Genomic DNA, 15,112 nt, shown 5'->3' on the forward strand with positions numbered 1-15,112 from the left:
ATCGCTTGAACAATTGAAGTTAATATACCTTTTAAAGCATTCTAGTGAGGAGAAAGTTTTATGATATTTAAAGCGGGCAAGTTTGGGAGACATGATGGCAGCAAAAGGGAACAAGGCATGAAACATGAAAGAATATGTAGTCATGTGGTGCAAAATATATTATTAAAGGCAACTATATCAAGAGAAATCGTATAAGATAGCATGATTTAACCATATCGTCTAAGATAACAGATATGACAAAATTTCAGTCAACATCTAGGAATGATAAATGGTTGTGTCATTTAGTTTAGAATTGCCCCATTTCTCTCTTATCCCAACTTTCCTTGGGATATTTTGAACTGATGACTTAAGATGATGGCCCACCTATATATGTATGATGTATGATGTATGTATGTGTATATATTATATATATATATATATATAATATATATATATATATATATATATATATATATATAAAGAATGCATGAAAACTACTTTGTTTGCATAAAAAAAGGAGGCCATAATCATAAGTCATCAATTCGAAATATCCCAAGGAAAGTTGGGATAAGAGAGAAAGGGGTTATTCTTAAACTACAGGACACACAACCATTTATCATTCCTAAAAGTTGACTGAAATTTGGTCATATCTGTTATCTTAGACGATATGGTTAAATCATGCTATCTTATACGATTTCTCTAGATATAGTTGCCTTTAATAATATATTTTGCACCACATGACTACATATTCTTTCATGTTTCATGCCTTGTTCCCTTTTGCTGCCATCATGTCTCCCAAACGTTCGCCCACCTTAAATGTCATAAAATTTTCCCTCACACTTGAATGTTTTTAAAAGGTATATTAACTTCAGCTGATCAGGCAGCGATGGTGGTATAGTGGTTAGCATAGCTGCCTTCCAAGCAGTTGACCCGGGTTCGATTCCCGGCCATCGCAAAATCTCCCGTTTTTAAATACCAGTTGCAAGTTGAATGACTCGACACTTCTTCACACTAAAAAGTTGTAAAGGATTTGCTCTGCGAACCTTTCGGAATAAGCAATACTAATCTACCAGATAGTCATAAAAATTGAGCATCTTAACTCTGTAGGGTGAAGCATGTTTCATCTTGGAGAAAATATTCTATAATATATATACATATATATATATATATATATATATATATATATATATTTATATATATATCTCAAATGATATCTGAAAAAATGAAGAAAAATTAATTTACATTTCCAAATAATCTCTTTTGCAGGTGAGACTGAAATACTCCTAAGTCTTACACCTAAATACCTCAAGGTTTTCTTTGCAACTGAATTTCTTAAACGGTTTGTAAACATAATATCTTAACCAAGCAATGACAATACCATTTAGCATAACTGTCTTCAAAGCAGCTGACCAGGATTCCATTTCGGCTATTGAAAATTCCATTTGAAGACCTATGCAAACAGAATGGGAGGGAGGTTTGCTCAATGGGGATGTACATCAAAAGATATTTCAATGTCATTTCTGATCGCAATGAAAATAATTATATAAACGTCAGTTGATCTTCCCACATTGATTATTAATGGATACAGAGGGAATAAACCTCTTCAATTGCAGTATGAAGGTTGAGTTGAAAACATGACTTAAAACATTCCAGTTGCAACATTGACTACCTATAACGTTTTTGTAATTATGCCATTACTTTTAACCCATCAGAATTTACATAGGATATCTAAACGGGAATCCTGCGATGGCCGGGAATCGAACCCGGGTCAACTGCTTGGAAGGCAGCTATGCTAACCACTATACCACCATCGCTTGGTTAAAGAATGCTCACAACCCTTTTAAAACATTTATCTATAAGGCAGTCACTGAAGTATCAAAGGGTATAACATAGGAATATTGCAGGCTCAACTGAAAAAAGGTTAATATAAAATGTAAATGATTTGTCGTTCTTATACATCATTTAAGAAATATCTACAAATATTGAAAGCTTCTTTTAGTCATTGGGAAAATGTGGGGTCGTCATCATAAGTCACTGATTCTCTCTCTCTCTCTCTCTCTCTCTCTCTCTCTCTCTCTCTCTCTCTCTCTTAAAATCCTCCAATTGCAGCTACTTTCACCTATACCTCCACCTGCTACTGTCTAAACTCGTATCTTAAATTTTTTTTCATGTGAAGTAAATAGGGACAGATATTCACTGAAAGAAATACTTTCTTTAAGTTATATGACTGTGCTTTTTCCGAGATACCACAATTCACATTGAAAGACCGGATTTGGAAATGTAAAAAGTTAGTCACAATCAATTCTTTCCCGAGAAAATCACCAGTCATGTAACCCGGCGTTATTTATTACTTTCATGCATGTGTGTGTGTGTGTGTGACAAGACAGCAGAGAGAGAGAGAGAGAGAGAGAGAGAGAGAGAGAGAGAGAGAGAGAGAGAGAGAGAGAGAGAGAGACGCAAGGTAAATCTAGAAACAAAATGCATCTCAATGCTACCGGAAATCTTTACATGAAATAATAATCACTGACATTTGAATTCTGCAAAAGGTGAATGAACTATATACTCTAAGGATAGACTGCGCTTTCTCGGCTCTTCAAATCTGAGACATGGCATCGACAGAAAAGGCAGGACAGGCTTGAATGAAAATCAATGTAAATCTTAATGCAACTGGAAGTGTTGTTTCCCCAAAATAACGAAAGTTATTACTGTTATCAAGTTTAATAGGTGTTTCATAAGCAAGGATTGGCATAATACTCAAGAAGGTGAAGCCACACTTCACGTAATTGCTTTCAATCAACAAACATGGTGGACACTGGAGAGATTACCATTACCTTTGTTAAGGAAGCCATAAGAGTGTTTTTCTCTAGACAACTGTTCAACATGGACATACTTTAGGCTAGCACATCTGTTGAACAAAACCCTCTTCCTGTTTGCACCTGGTATTTAAACTGAAAGTTTGCGATGGCCGGGAATCGAACAAGGGTCAACTGCTTGGAAGGCAGCTATGCTAACCACTATACCACCATCGCTTGATACAGCAACATTAAAAAGCCTTTTAAGACATTCTAGAGTGAAGAAAATTTCTAAAACATTCTTCTAAGGTGTAATTTGTGCAGATCTCAATCGTAAAAAATGTAAGTTTATGTAAAATGTAAATTATTTTCCCTCATTGTTCCTAGAATAAACTTTTGAGATATATCTCAAGAATCAAGTCAAAACTGCTTTTTATCAAAGATTGTGTTTATCACCACCATATTTTATTAATTAAAAGCATTCATAAGGATACTAGAGTGAGATGGTTCACCTAAATGACAACAAACAATTCCTGTCTTCCTGCTATCTCACAACCATAAAATGAAATACGACTGTGAATATTTATCTTGATGCTGCAGTCTCTGATAAAACATTTTTTAAAGCATTAACATTTACTTTTAATTCTGATACCCTCGCTCTTCCGAGTTGCAAACTTCGTCATACAATCCTTATTAACAATTCAATAGTTTAAAAAGTTTTATGATAGTAATATGTAATCAATCGCTATTGGTATAGTGGGTAGCATACCTACCTTCCAAGCAGTTGACCAAGGTTCGATTCCCGGCCATCGCATTGCTTCTAGTTTAAATTCCAGGTACACACTCAAGTCACGTTTTTAAACTGCTAATGTTACAAATGGAGAGTTGTAAGGAAAGTTGTAATCATGCATAAAATGCAGCATCCATACCATCATACATAGGTTTCTTTCCTTCAGTATTTTCCCATGAGATCTAATATACATTATAAAATTTTTTTGCTTATCCCATAAAAATCACTTTCTCTTTGGTCTACCTTTCTCACCTTTTCCTACACTTAAAACATTAAAAGGTTTTTATTAAACGAAATTACGAAAAATAAAAAAAGTTCATATACCAGTCACCTCTAACTAATCTGGAGTCATGTAACCAAGCGTCCCTTGATATTCATGCCCTAATAGAGAGAGAGAGAGGGAGAGAGATCTGGCACGGGTCATCAAATTTGAAGGTAGTAGATAGAGAAAGCAGTACAGGGTGGAACCAAAATCAAAATAAATATCAACGCTACAGTGAATACAGTTTGCCAAGAATAACAATTAAAGATCAATGTCACACAAGTTTTGAAAGCCTGTAAGTAGCAGGGGCAGAAATAATAGTCAGAAGATGAAACATGCTTCAGTTCAAAATATCCCAAGGAAAGTTGGGATAAAAGAGAAAGGGGCAATTCTTAAACTGAATGACACACAACCATTTACCATTACTAAATGTTAACTGAAGTTTTGGTCATAGCTGTTATTTTAGATGATATGGTTAAATCATGCTATCTTAGAAAATTTCTCTTGATATAGTTGCCTTTAATAATATATTTTGTACCACATGTCTACATATTCTTTTATGTTTCATGACTAGTTCCCTTTGGCTGCCATCATATCTCCGAGACTTACTCGCCTTAAATGTCATAAAATCTTCCCTCACACTTGAATGTTTTAAAAGGTATATTAACATTCTTTGATCAGGCGATGGTGGTATAGTGGTTAGCATAGCTGCCTTCCAAGCAGTTGACCCGGGTTCTATTCCCGGCCATCGCAAATCTCCCGTTTAAATACCAATTGCAAGTAGAATGACTTGACACTTGTTCACATAAATAAGTTGGCAAGGATTTGCTCTGCGAACCTTTCCAGAACAAGCAATACTAATCTAACAGATGTCATAAAATTGAGCGTCTTAACTCTGTAGGGTGAAGCATATTTCATCTTCTTCTCAGTGTTGTATATATATATATATATATATATATATATATATATATATATCTCAAATGATATCTGAAAAAATGACGAGAAATTAATTTACATTTTAAATAATCTCAAGGTTTTCTTTGCAACTGAATTTCTTAAACGGTTGTAATCATAATAAGCAGTTGACCAGGATTCCATTTCGGCTATTGAAAATTTCCATTTAAGACCTTATACAAACAGAATGGGAGTTCTGATCAATGGGGATGTAGATCAAAAGATATCTCAATGTCATTTCTGGTCGCAATGAAAATAATTATGTAAAAGTTAGTTGATCTACCCACTTGCTAATTATTAATGGTTACAAAGGGAAAACTCCTTCTATTGCAGTATGGAGGTTGTGTTGATACATGAATTGAATATTGTTGCAACATTGACTACCTATAACGTTCTTGTAATTATGCCAATACTTTCAACCAATCAGAATTTACATACGATATTTAAACGAGAATCCTGGGATGGCTGGGAATCGAACCCGGGTCAACTGCTTGGAAGGCAGCTATGCTAACCACTATACCACCATCGCTTGGTTAAGGAATGCTGACAAACCTTTTAAAACGTTTAACTATAAAGGCAGACACTGAAGTATCAAAGGGTATAACTTTGGAATATTGCAGTTTCAACTGAAAAAAGGTTAATATAAAATGTAAATGATTTGTCGTTCCGGTTTCTTATGCATCATTTGAGAAATATCTACAAATATTGAAAGCTTCTTTTTGTCATTGGGAAGATGTGGCTCGTCACCATTAGTAATTGACACAATCTCTCTCTCTCTCTCTCTCTCTCTCTCTCTCTCTCTCTCTCTCCTCCTCTCTCTACCTCTCTCTCTCTCCTCTCTCTCTCTCTCTCTATATATATATATATATATTATATAATATATATATATAATATTAAAATCCTCCAATTACAGTTACTTTCACCTATACCTCCACCTGCTCCTGCTTAACGCGTATCTTAAAAATATTTTTCATGTGAAATAAATAGTGACAGGAATTCACTACATATTGAAAGACCGGATTTGGAAATGTAAAAAGTTAGTCACAATCAATTCTTTCCTGAGAAAATCACCAGTCATGTAACCCGGCGATATTTTTTACTTTTATACCTTAAGATGTGTGTGTGTGTGAGACAAGCAGGCAGAGAGAGAGAGAGAGAGAGAGAGAGAGAGAGAGAGAGAGAGAGAGAGAGAGAGAGACGCAGGGTAAATCTAGAAACAAAATACATCTCAATGCTACCGGAAATCTTTACATGAAATAATAATCACTGATATTTGTATTCTGTAAAAGGTGAATGAACTATACTCTAAGGATAGACTGCGCCTTCTAATCTGAGACATGGCAAGGAAGAGAAGAGGCAGGCCAGGCTTGAATGAGAATCAATGTAAATCTTAATGCAACTGGAAGTGTTGTTTCCACAAAATAACGAAAGGTAATTACTGTTATTCAAGTTTTATAGATGTTTCATAAGCAAGGATTGGCGTAACACCCAAGAGGATGTTACACTCTTCACAGTAATTGCTTTCAATCAACAAACATGGTGGACACTGGAGAGATTACTGTTACCTTTGTTAAGGAAGCCATAAGAGTGTTTTTCTCTAGACAACTGTTTAACATGGACATACTTTGGCTAGCACACCTGTTGAACAAAATCCCTACCTCTTTGCACCTGGTATTTAAACTGAAAATTTGCGATGGCCGGGAATCGAACCCGGGTCAACTGCTTGGAAGGCAGCTATGCTAACCACTATACCACCATCGCTTGATAAAGCGAGATTAAAAAGCCTTTTAAGATATTCTAGAGTGAAGAAATTTGTTAAAACATTCTTCTAAGGTGTAATTTGTGTAGCTCTCAATAGTAAAAAAGTTAAATTTATGTAGAATGTAAATTATTTTTCCTCTTTGTTCCTAGAATAATCTTTTGAGATATATCTCAAGAATTAAGTTAAAACTGCTTTTTATCAAAGATTGTGTTGATCACCATCATATTTTATCAATTACAAATATTCATAAACAATACAAGAAAGGGAGATTGTTCACTTAATGACAACAAACAATTACTTCCTTCCTGCTATCTCACAACCAAAAAATGAAATACGACTGTGAATATTTATCTTGATGATGTAGTCTCTGATAAAACATTTTTTAAAGCATTAACATTTACTTTTAATTCTGATACCCTCCCTCTTCCGAGTTGCAAACTTCCTCATACAATCCTTATTAACAATTCAATAGCTTAAAAAGTTTTATGATAGTCACATGTAATCAATCGCTGGTGGTATAGTGGTTAGCATAGCTGCCTTCCAAGCGGTTTATCCGGGTTCGATTCCCGGCCATTGCATTGCTTCTAGTTTACATTCCTGGTACACACTCAAGTCCCACGTTTTTGTTTAATAACTAAATTCACAGCTACAGACATACCATAACTGCTAATATTACAAATGGAAAGTTGTATTCATGCATAAAATGCAGTATCCCTACCATCATGCATAGGTTTCTTTCATTCAGTATTTTCCCATGAGATCTAATATACATTATAATATTTTTTTGCTTATCCCATAAAAATCACTTTCTCTTTGGTCTACCTTTCTCTCCTTTTCTACACTTAAAACATTAAAAGGTTTTTATTAAACGAAATGATGAAAAATCAAAACAGTTCATGATATACCACTCACCTCTAACTAATCTAGAGTCATGTAACCAAGCGTCCCTTGATATTCATGCCCTAATATATATACATATAGATATATATAGAGAGAGAGAGAGAGAGAGAGAGAGAGAGAGAGAGAGAGAGAGTAGCAGGGAAGATATAATACTCAGATGATGAAACATGCTTCACACTACAGAGTTAAGCTGCTCAAGTTTATTGGCATGTGATAGATCAGTATTGTTATTGCAGGAACGTTCACAGAGTAAATCCTTGCCAATTGTTTTAACGTGAACAAGTGTCGAGTCATCCTACTTGCAACTGGTATTTAAACGGGAGATTTGCGATGGCCGGGAATCGAACCTGGGTCAACTGCTTGGAAGGCAGCTATGCTAACCACTATACCACCATCGCCTGGTGAGCTGACGTTATCAAACCTTTAAGACATTCAAGTGTGAAAAGAGATTTTATGACATTAAAGGTTGCTACTTAGGGAGGTGGATATAAGAAGCAAATGGCATCCAAATTATAAATGGTATTACATGAAAAATATGTTATTCAAAGAACTATATCAAGAGCATTATACAAAGTCTGATTTTTCAATATCGTCATTAGATAACATGAAGGACCAGGAAGATTCTATCAACATTTTGGAATTGTAAATGGTTAGCACCATTTAGTTTAGCAACAGCCCTTTTACTAGCAACATTCATGTAATTTTTGAGATACCTCAAAAGATATAAATGAAACATGAATGGAAAGTAATTCACATTTTGTATAAAATTTTTGCAGTTGAGACCGTTAAATATTCCTAAGTCATACCATTAAGAGTCTTAGTCTTTTTATCACACTTGAATGTCTTAAAGGTTTGGTAATCTAGCTTAACCAAGTAATGGTGGTGTAATGGTTAGCATAACTGCCTTCCAAGCAGCTGTCTGGGTTTAAATCCGGCCCATGGCAAAATATCTGCTTAAATACCAGGTGCAAATTGAGGATAGGTTATTTGAAACTAATGTCATAAGTACAGAAACTAATGTAACAATACTTTCTTCATGTTACCCAGAAGTCATATAACCCAGAGAGCCACAATTGATAGATTTCTGTTGACCTTGTTGTGGAAATTGTTGAGAGAGCACTTTGAAATCAACTGACCATACCAGTCTGTCTACATCAGGTATTTAAAGGAGTCTAACGATGGCCGGGAATTGAACCCGAGTCAACTGCTTGGAAGGCAGGTATGCTAACCAGTTAACCACCATCGCCTAAAGTTAATATACCTTTTAAAACATTCAAGTGTGAGGGAAGATTTTATGACATTTAAGGTGGGCAAGTTTGGGAGATACGATGACAGCAAAAGGGAACAAGGCATGACATAACCCTCCCTCTTCCGAGTTGCAAACTTCCTCATACAATCCTTATTAACAATTCAATAGCTTAAAAAGTTTTATGATAGTCACATGTAATCAATCGCTGGTGGTATAGTGGTTAGCATAGCTGCCTTCCAAGCAGTTTATCCGGGTTCGATTCCCGGCCATTGCATTGCTTCTAGTTTACATTCCAGGTATACACTCAAGTCACGTTGTTAATAACTAAATTCACAGCTACAGACATACCATAACTGCTAATATTACAAATGGAAAGTTGTATTCATGCATAAAATGCAGTATCCCTACCATCATGCATAGGTTTCTTTCATTCAGTATTTTCCCATGAGATCTAATATACATTATAATATTTTTTTGCTTATCCCATAAAAATCACTTTCTCTTTGGTCTACCTTTCTCTCCTTTTCTACACTTAAAACATTAAAAGGTTTTTATTAAACGAAATGATGAAAAATCAAAACAGTTCATGATATACCACTCACCTCTAATTAATCTAGAGTCATGTAACCAAGCGTCCCTTGATATTCATGCGCTAATATATATATATATAATATATATATATATATATATATAGAGAGAGAGAGAGAGAGAGAGAGAGAGAGTAGCAGGGGAAGACATAATACTCAGATGATGAAACATGCTTCACACTACAGAGTTAAGCTGCTCAAGTTTATGGCATGTGATAGATCAGTATTGTTATTGCGGGAACGTTCACAGAGTAAATCCTTGCCAATTGTTTTAACGTGAACAAGTGTCGAGTCATCCTACTTGCAACTGGTATTTAAACGGGAGATTTGCGATGGCCGGGAATCGAACCTGGGTCAACTGCTTGGAAGGCAGCTATGCTAACCACTATACCACCATCACCTGGTGAGCTAACGTTATCAAACCTTTAAGACATTCAAGTGTGAAAAGAGATTTTATGACATTAAAGGTTGCTACTTAGGGAGGTGGATATAAGAAGCAAATGGCATCCAAATTATAAATGGTATTACATGAAAAATATGTTATTCAAAGAACTATATCAAGAGCATTATACAAAGTCTGATTTTTCAATATCGTCATTAGATAACATGAAGGACCAGGAAGATTCTATCAACATTTTGGAATTGTAAATGGTTAGCACCATTTAGTTTAGCAACAGCCCTTTTACTAGCAACATTCATGTAATTTTTGAGATACCTCAAAAGATATAAATGAAACATGAATGGAAAGTAATTCACATTTTGTATAAAATTTTTGCAGTTGAGACCGTTAAATATTCCTAAGTCATACCATTAAGAGTCTTAGTCTTTTTATCACACTTGAATGTCTTAAAGGTTTGGTAATGTAGCTTAACCAAGTAATGGTGGTGTAATGGTTAGCATAACTGCCTTCCAAGCAGCTGTCTGGGTTTAAATCCGGCCCATGGCAAAATATCTGCTTAAATACCAGGTGCAAATTGAGGATAGGTTATTTGAAACTAATGTCATAAGTACAGAAACTAATGTAACAATACTTTCTTCATGTTACCCAGAAGTCATATAACCCAGAGAGCCACAATTGATAGATTTCTGTTGACCTTGTTGTGGAAATTGTTGAGAGAGCACTTTGTAATCAACTGACCATACCAGTCTGTCTACATCAGGTATTTAAAGGAGTCTAACGATGGCCGGGAATTGAACCCGAGTCAACTGCTTGGAAGGCAGGTATGCTAACCAGTTAACCACCATCGCCTAAAGTTAATATACCTTTTAAAACATTCAAGTGTGAGGGAAGATTTTATGACATTTAAGGTGGGCAAGTTTGGGAGATACGATGACAGCAAAAGGGAACAAGGCATGAAACATAAAAGAATATGTAGTCATGTGGTACAAAATATATTATTAAAGGCAACAGTATCAAGAGAAATCTTCTAAGATAGCATGATTTAACCATATCGTCTAGATACAGATAGGACCAAAAATTTTTCAGTAAAATTTAGGAATGATAAAGTGGTTATGTGTTATTTAGTTTAAGAATAACCCCTTTCTCTCTTATCCCAACTTTCCGTGGGATATTTTGAAATGATAACTTAAAGATGCCCACTTTTTCTTTATGTTTTCAAGCATTCTTTATTGATATATATATATATATATATATATATATATATATATATATATATATATATATATATATATATATAGGTGGGCCATCATCTTGAGTCACCAATTCAAAATATCCCAAGGAAAGTTGGGATTAGAGAGAAAGGGGCAATTCTTAAACTAAATAACACATAACCATTTACCATTACCAAATGCTAATTGAAGTTTTAGTCTTAGCTTTTATTTTAGACGATATGGTTAAATCATGCTATCTTAGGCGATTTCTCTTGATACTGTTGCCTTTAATAATATATTTTGTACTACATGACTACATATTCTTTTATGTTTGATGCCTTGTTCCCTTTTGCTGCCATCATATCTCCCAAACTTGCCCACCTTAAATGTCATAAAATCTTCCTCACACTTGAATGTTTTAAAAGGTATATTAACTTCAATTGATCAGGCGATGGTGGTATAGTGGTTAGCATAGCTGCCTTCCAAGCAGTTGACCCGGGTTCGATTCCCGGCCATCGCAAATCTCCCGTTTAAATGCCAGTTGCAAGTAGAATGACTCGACACTTGTTCACATTGATAAGTTGGCAAGGATTTGCTCTGCAAACCTTTACAGAATAAGCAAATACTAATCGAAAAGACGTCATAAAATCGAGCAACTTAACTCTGTAGGGTGAAGCATGTTTCATCTTCTTCTGAGTATATATATATATATATATATATATCTATATATATATATATATGTCAAATGATATCTGAAAAAATGAAGAGAAATTAATTTACATTTTAAATAATCTCTTTTGCAGGTGAGACTGAAATACTCCTAAGTCTTACACCTAAATACCTCAAGGTTTTCGTTGCAGCTGAATTTCTTGAACGGGTTTTAAACATAATATCTTAACCAAGCAATGGCAATAGTGGTTAGCATAACTGTCTTCAAAGCAGTTGACCAGGATTCAATTTCGGCTACTGAAAATTTCCATTTAAGACCTTATACAAACAGAATGGGAGTTTTGATCAATGGGGATGTAGATCAAAAGATATCTCAATGTTATTTCTGATCACAATGAAAATAATTATGTAAACGTTAGTTGATCTACCCACTTGTTAATTATTAATTGTTACAGAGGGAAAACCGCTTCTATTGCAGTATGGAGGTTGTTTTGATACATGACTTGAACATTCCAGTTGCAACATTGACTACCTATAACGTTTTTGTAATTATGCCATTACTTTTAACCCATCAGAATTTACATAGGATATCTAAACGGGAAATCTGCGATGGCCGGGAATCGAACCCGGGTCAACTGCTTGGAAGGCAGCTATGCTAACCACTATACCACCATCGCTTGCTTAAGGAATGCTGACAAACCTTTTAAAACATTCATCTATACAGGCAGATACTGAAGTCTCAAAGGGTATAACTTTGGAATATTGCAGTCTCAACTGAAAAACCGTTAATATAAAATGTAAATGATTTGTCTTTCATGTTTCTTATAAATCATTTGAGAAATATCTACAAATATTGAAAGCTTCTTTTAGTCATTTGATAATGTGGGATCGTCATCATAAGTCACTGATTTTTTTTCTCTCTCTCTCTCTCTCTCTCTCTCTCTCTCTCTCTCTCTCTCTCTATTAAAATCCTCCAATAGCAGTTACTTTCACCTTTACCTCCACCTGCTCCTGTCTAAACTCGTATCTTAAAAGTTTTTCATTTGAATTAGAGACAGATATTCATAACAAGAAATAAAATGTTTAAGTTATATGACTGTGCTTTTTCCGAGATACCGCAATTCAAATAAAAAGACCGGATTTGGAAATGTAAAAGTTAGTCACAATTAATTATTTCCCGAGATAATCAATAGTCATGTATCCAAGCGTTATCTATTAAGCCGCGCGCGCGCGCGTGTGTGTGTGTGGCAAGCAGGCAGAGAGAGAGAGAGAGAGAAGAGAGAGAGAGAAAGAGAGAGAGAGAGAGAGAGAGTAGTTTAAAAGAGCTATCAAATGAATGAGAGATACTCATCAGATGGAAGATACCTTCTCTGGCACGGGTCAACAAATTTGAAGGTAGTGGATAGAGAAAGCAGCACAAAATAAATCTCAACGCGACAGTGAATACAGTTTGCCAAGAATAACAATTAAAGACCAATGTCACACGAGTTTTGAAAGCCTGTAAGTAGCAGGGGCAGACATAATACTCAGATGATGAAATATGCTTCACACTACATAGTTAAGCTACTCAAGTTTACGACATCTGTTAGATTAGTATTGCTTATTGTGGAAACGTTCAGAGAGTAAAAACTTGCCAATTGTTTTAACGTGAACAAGTGTCAAGTCATTCTACTTGCAACTGGTATTTAAACGGGAGTTTGCGATGGCCGGGAATCGAACCTGGGTCAACTGCTTGGAAGGCAGCTATGCTAACCACTATACCACCATCGCATGGTGATAATGTATTATGAAACCTTTTAAGACATCCAAGTGTGAAAAGAGATTTTATTATATTAAAGGTTGCATCTTAGGGGGATAGATGGATATAAGAAACAGATGGCATCAAAATTAAAAATGGTATTACATGAAAAATATATTATTCAAAGAACTATATCAAGAGCATTATACAAACAAAGTCTGATTTCTCAATATCGCCATTAGATAACATCAAGGACCAGGAAATTTCTATCAACATTTTGGAATTGTAAATGGTTAGCATCATTTAGTTTAGCAACAGCCCTTTTACTAGCAACATTCATGTAATTTTTTAGATACCTCAAAAGATATAAATGAAACATGAATGAAAATAATTCCCATTCTGTATAAAATTTGTGCAGTTGAGTCTGAAATATTCCTCCTAAGCCATAAAATTAAGAGTCGATTTTTTTTTTACACTTGCATGTCTTAAAGGTTTGGTAATATAGCTTGACCAAGTAATGGTGGTATAATGGTTAGCATAACTGCCTTCCAAACAGCTGCCTGGGTTTAAATCCTGGCCATCGCAAAATATCTGCTTAAATACCAGGTGCAAATTGAGGACAGGTTGTTAGAAACTAAAGTCATAAGTACAGAAACTAATGTAACAATAATTTCCTCAAGTTAACCAGAAGTTATATAACACAGACATCCCGAGAGAGACACATCTGATAGATTTCTGTTGCCGTTGTTATACGAGCATTTTAACTGTTCAACATACACAATTACTGTCTAATAACACTGTACAAGTGTGTCTGCATCCGGTATTTAAAGGAGTCTTGCGATGGCCGGGAATCCAACCCGCGTCAACTGCTTGGAATGCAGCTATGCTAACCAGTATACCACCATCAACTGATCAGCTGAAGTTAATATATCTTTAAAGACATTCAAGTGTGAGGAAAGATTTTATGACATTTAAGGTGGGCAAGTTTGGGAGATATGATGGCAGCAAAAGGGAACGAGGCATGAAACATAAAAGAATATGTAGTCATGTAGTACAAAATATATTATTAAAGGCAACAGTATCAAGAGAAATCTTCTAGGATAGCATGATTTAAGCATATCGTCTAGATAACAGATAGGACCAAAATTTCAGTCAACATTTAGGAAAGATAAATGGTTGTGTGTCATTCAGTTTAAGAATAACCCCTTTCTCTCTTATCCCAACTTTCCTTGGGATATTTTGAATTGATGACTTAAGATGATGGCCCACCTTCTCTTTATGTCAAAAAGGAGTTTTCATGGAATGGTTTATATGATATATATATATATATATATATATATATATATATATATCTATAATATATGTGGGCCATCATCTTAAGTCATCAGTTCAAAATATCCCAAAGAAAGTTGGGATAAAAGAGAAAGGGGCAATTCTTAAACTAAATGACACACAACCATTTACCATTACCAAATGCTAACTGAAGTTTTTTGGTCTTAGCTTTTATTTTAGACGATATGGTTAAATCATGCTATCTTAGACGATTTCTCCTGATACTGTTGTCTTTAATAATACATTTAGTACTACATGATCACATATTGTTTTATGTTTCATGCCTTGTTCCCTTTGGCTGCCATCATATCTCCCAAACTTGCCCACCTTAAATGTCATAAAATCTTTCCTCACACTTGAATGTTTTAAAAGGTATATTAACTTTCTTAGATCAGGCGATGGTGGTATAGTGGTTAGCATAGCTGCCTTCCAAGCAGTGACCCGGGTTCGATTCCCGGCCATCGCAAATCTCCCATTTAAATACGAG

The 15,112-nt window shown here is 35.0% G+C and overlaps 1 long non-coding RNA gene and 3 other non-coding genes across 4 annotated transcripts in view; 1 reads left to right on the plus strand and 3 right to left on the minus strand.

Moving 5' to 3' along the window:
- Positions 1-15,112, plus strand: part of LOC135214993 (uncharacterized) — a 266,054-nt gene that overhangs the window by 55,736 nt on the left and 195,206 nt on the right. The gene's annotated exons all lie outside the window — the stretch shown is intronic.
- On the minus strand, positions 1,722-1,793 carry Trnag-ucc (transfer RNA glycine (anticodon UCC)). The gene has a single exon. It is a non-coding gene; the product is annotated as a tRNA-Gly (tRNA).
- On the minus strand, positions 6,467-6,538 carry Trnag-ucc (transfer RNA glycine (anticodon UCC)). The gene has a single exon. It is a non-coding gene; the product is annotated as a tRNA-Gly (tRNA).
- Positions 12,161-12,232, minus strand: Trnag-ucc (transfer RNA glycine (anticodon UCC)). The gene has a single exon. It is a non-coding gene; the product is annotated as a tRNA-Gly (tRNA).

This window comes from Macrobrachium nipponense, chromosome 46 (genome assembly GCF_015104395.2).
Source record: "Macrobrachium nipponense isolate FS-2020 chromosome 46, ASM1510439v2, whole genome shotgun sequence".
In the NCBI taxonomy this organism is placed as follows: domain Eukaryota; kingdom Metazoa; phylum Arthropoda; class Malacostraca; order Decapoda; family Palaemonidae; genus Macrobrachium; species Macrobrachium nipponense.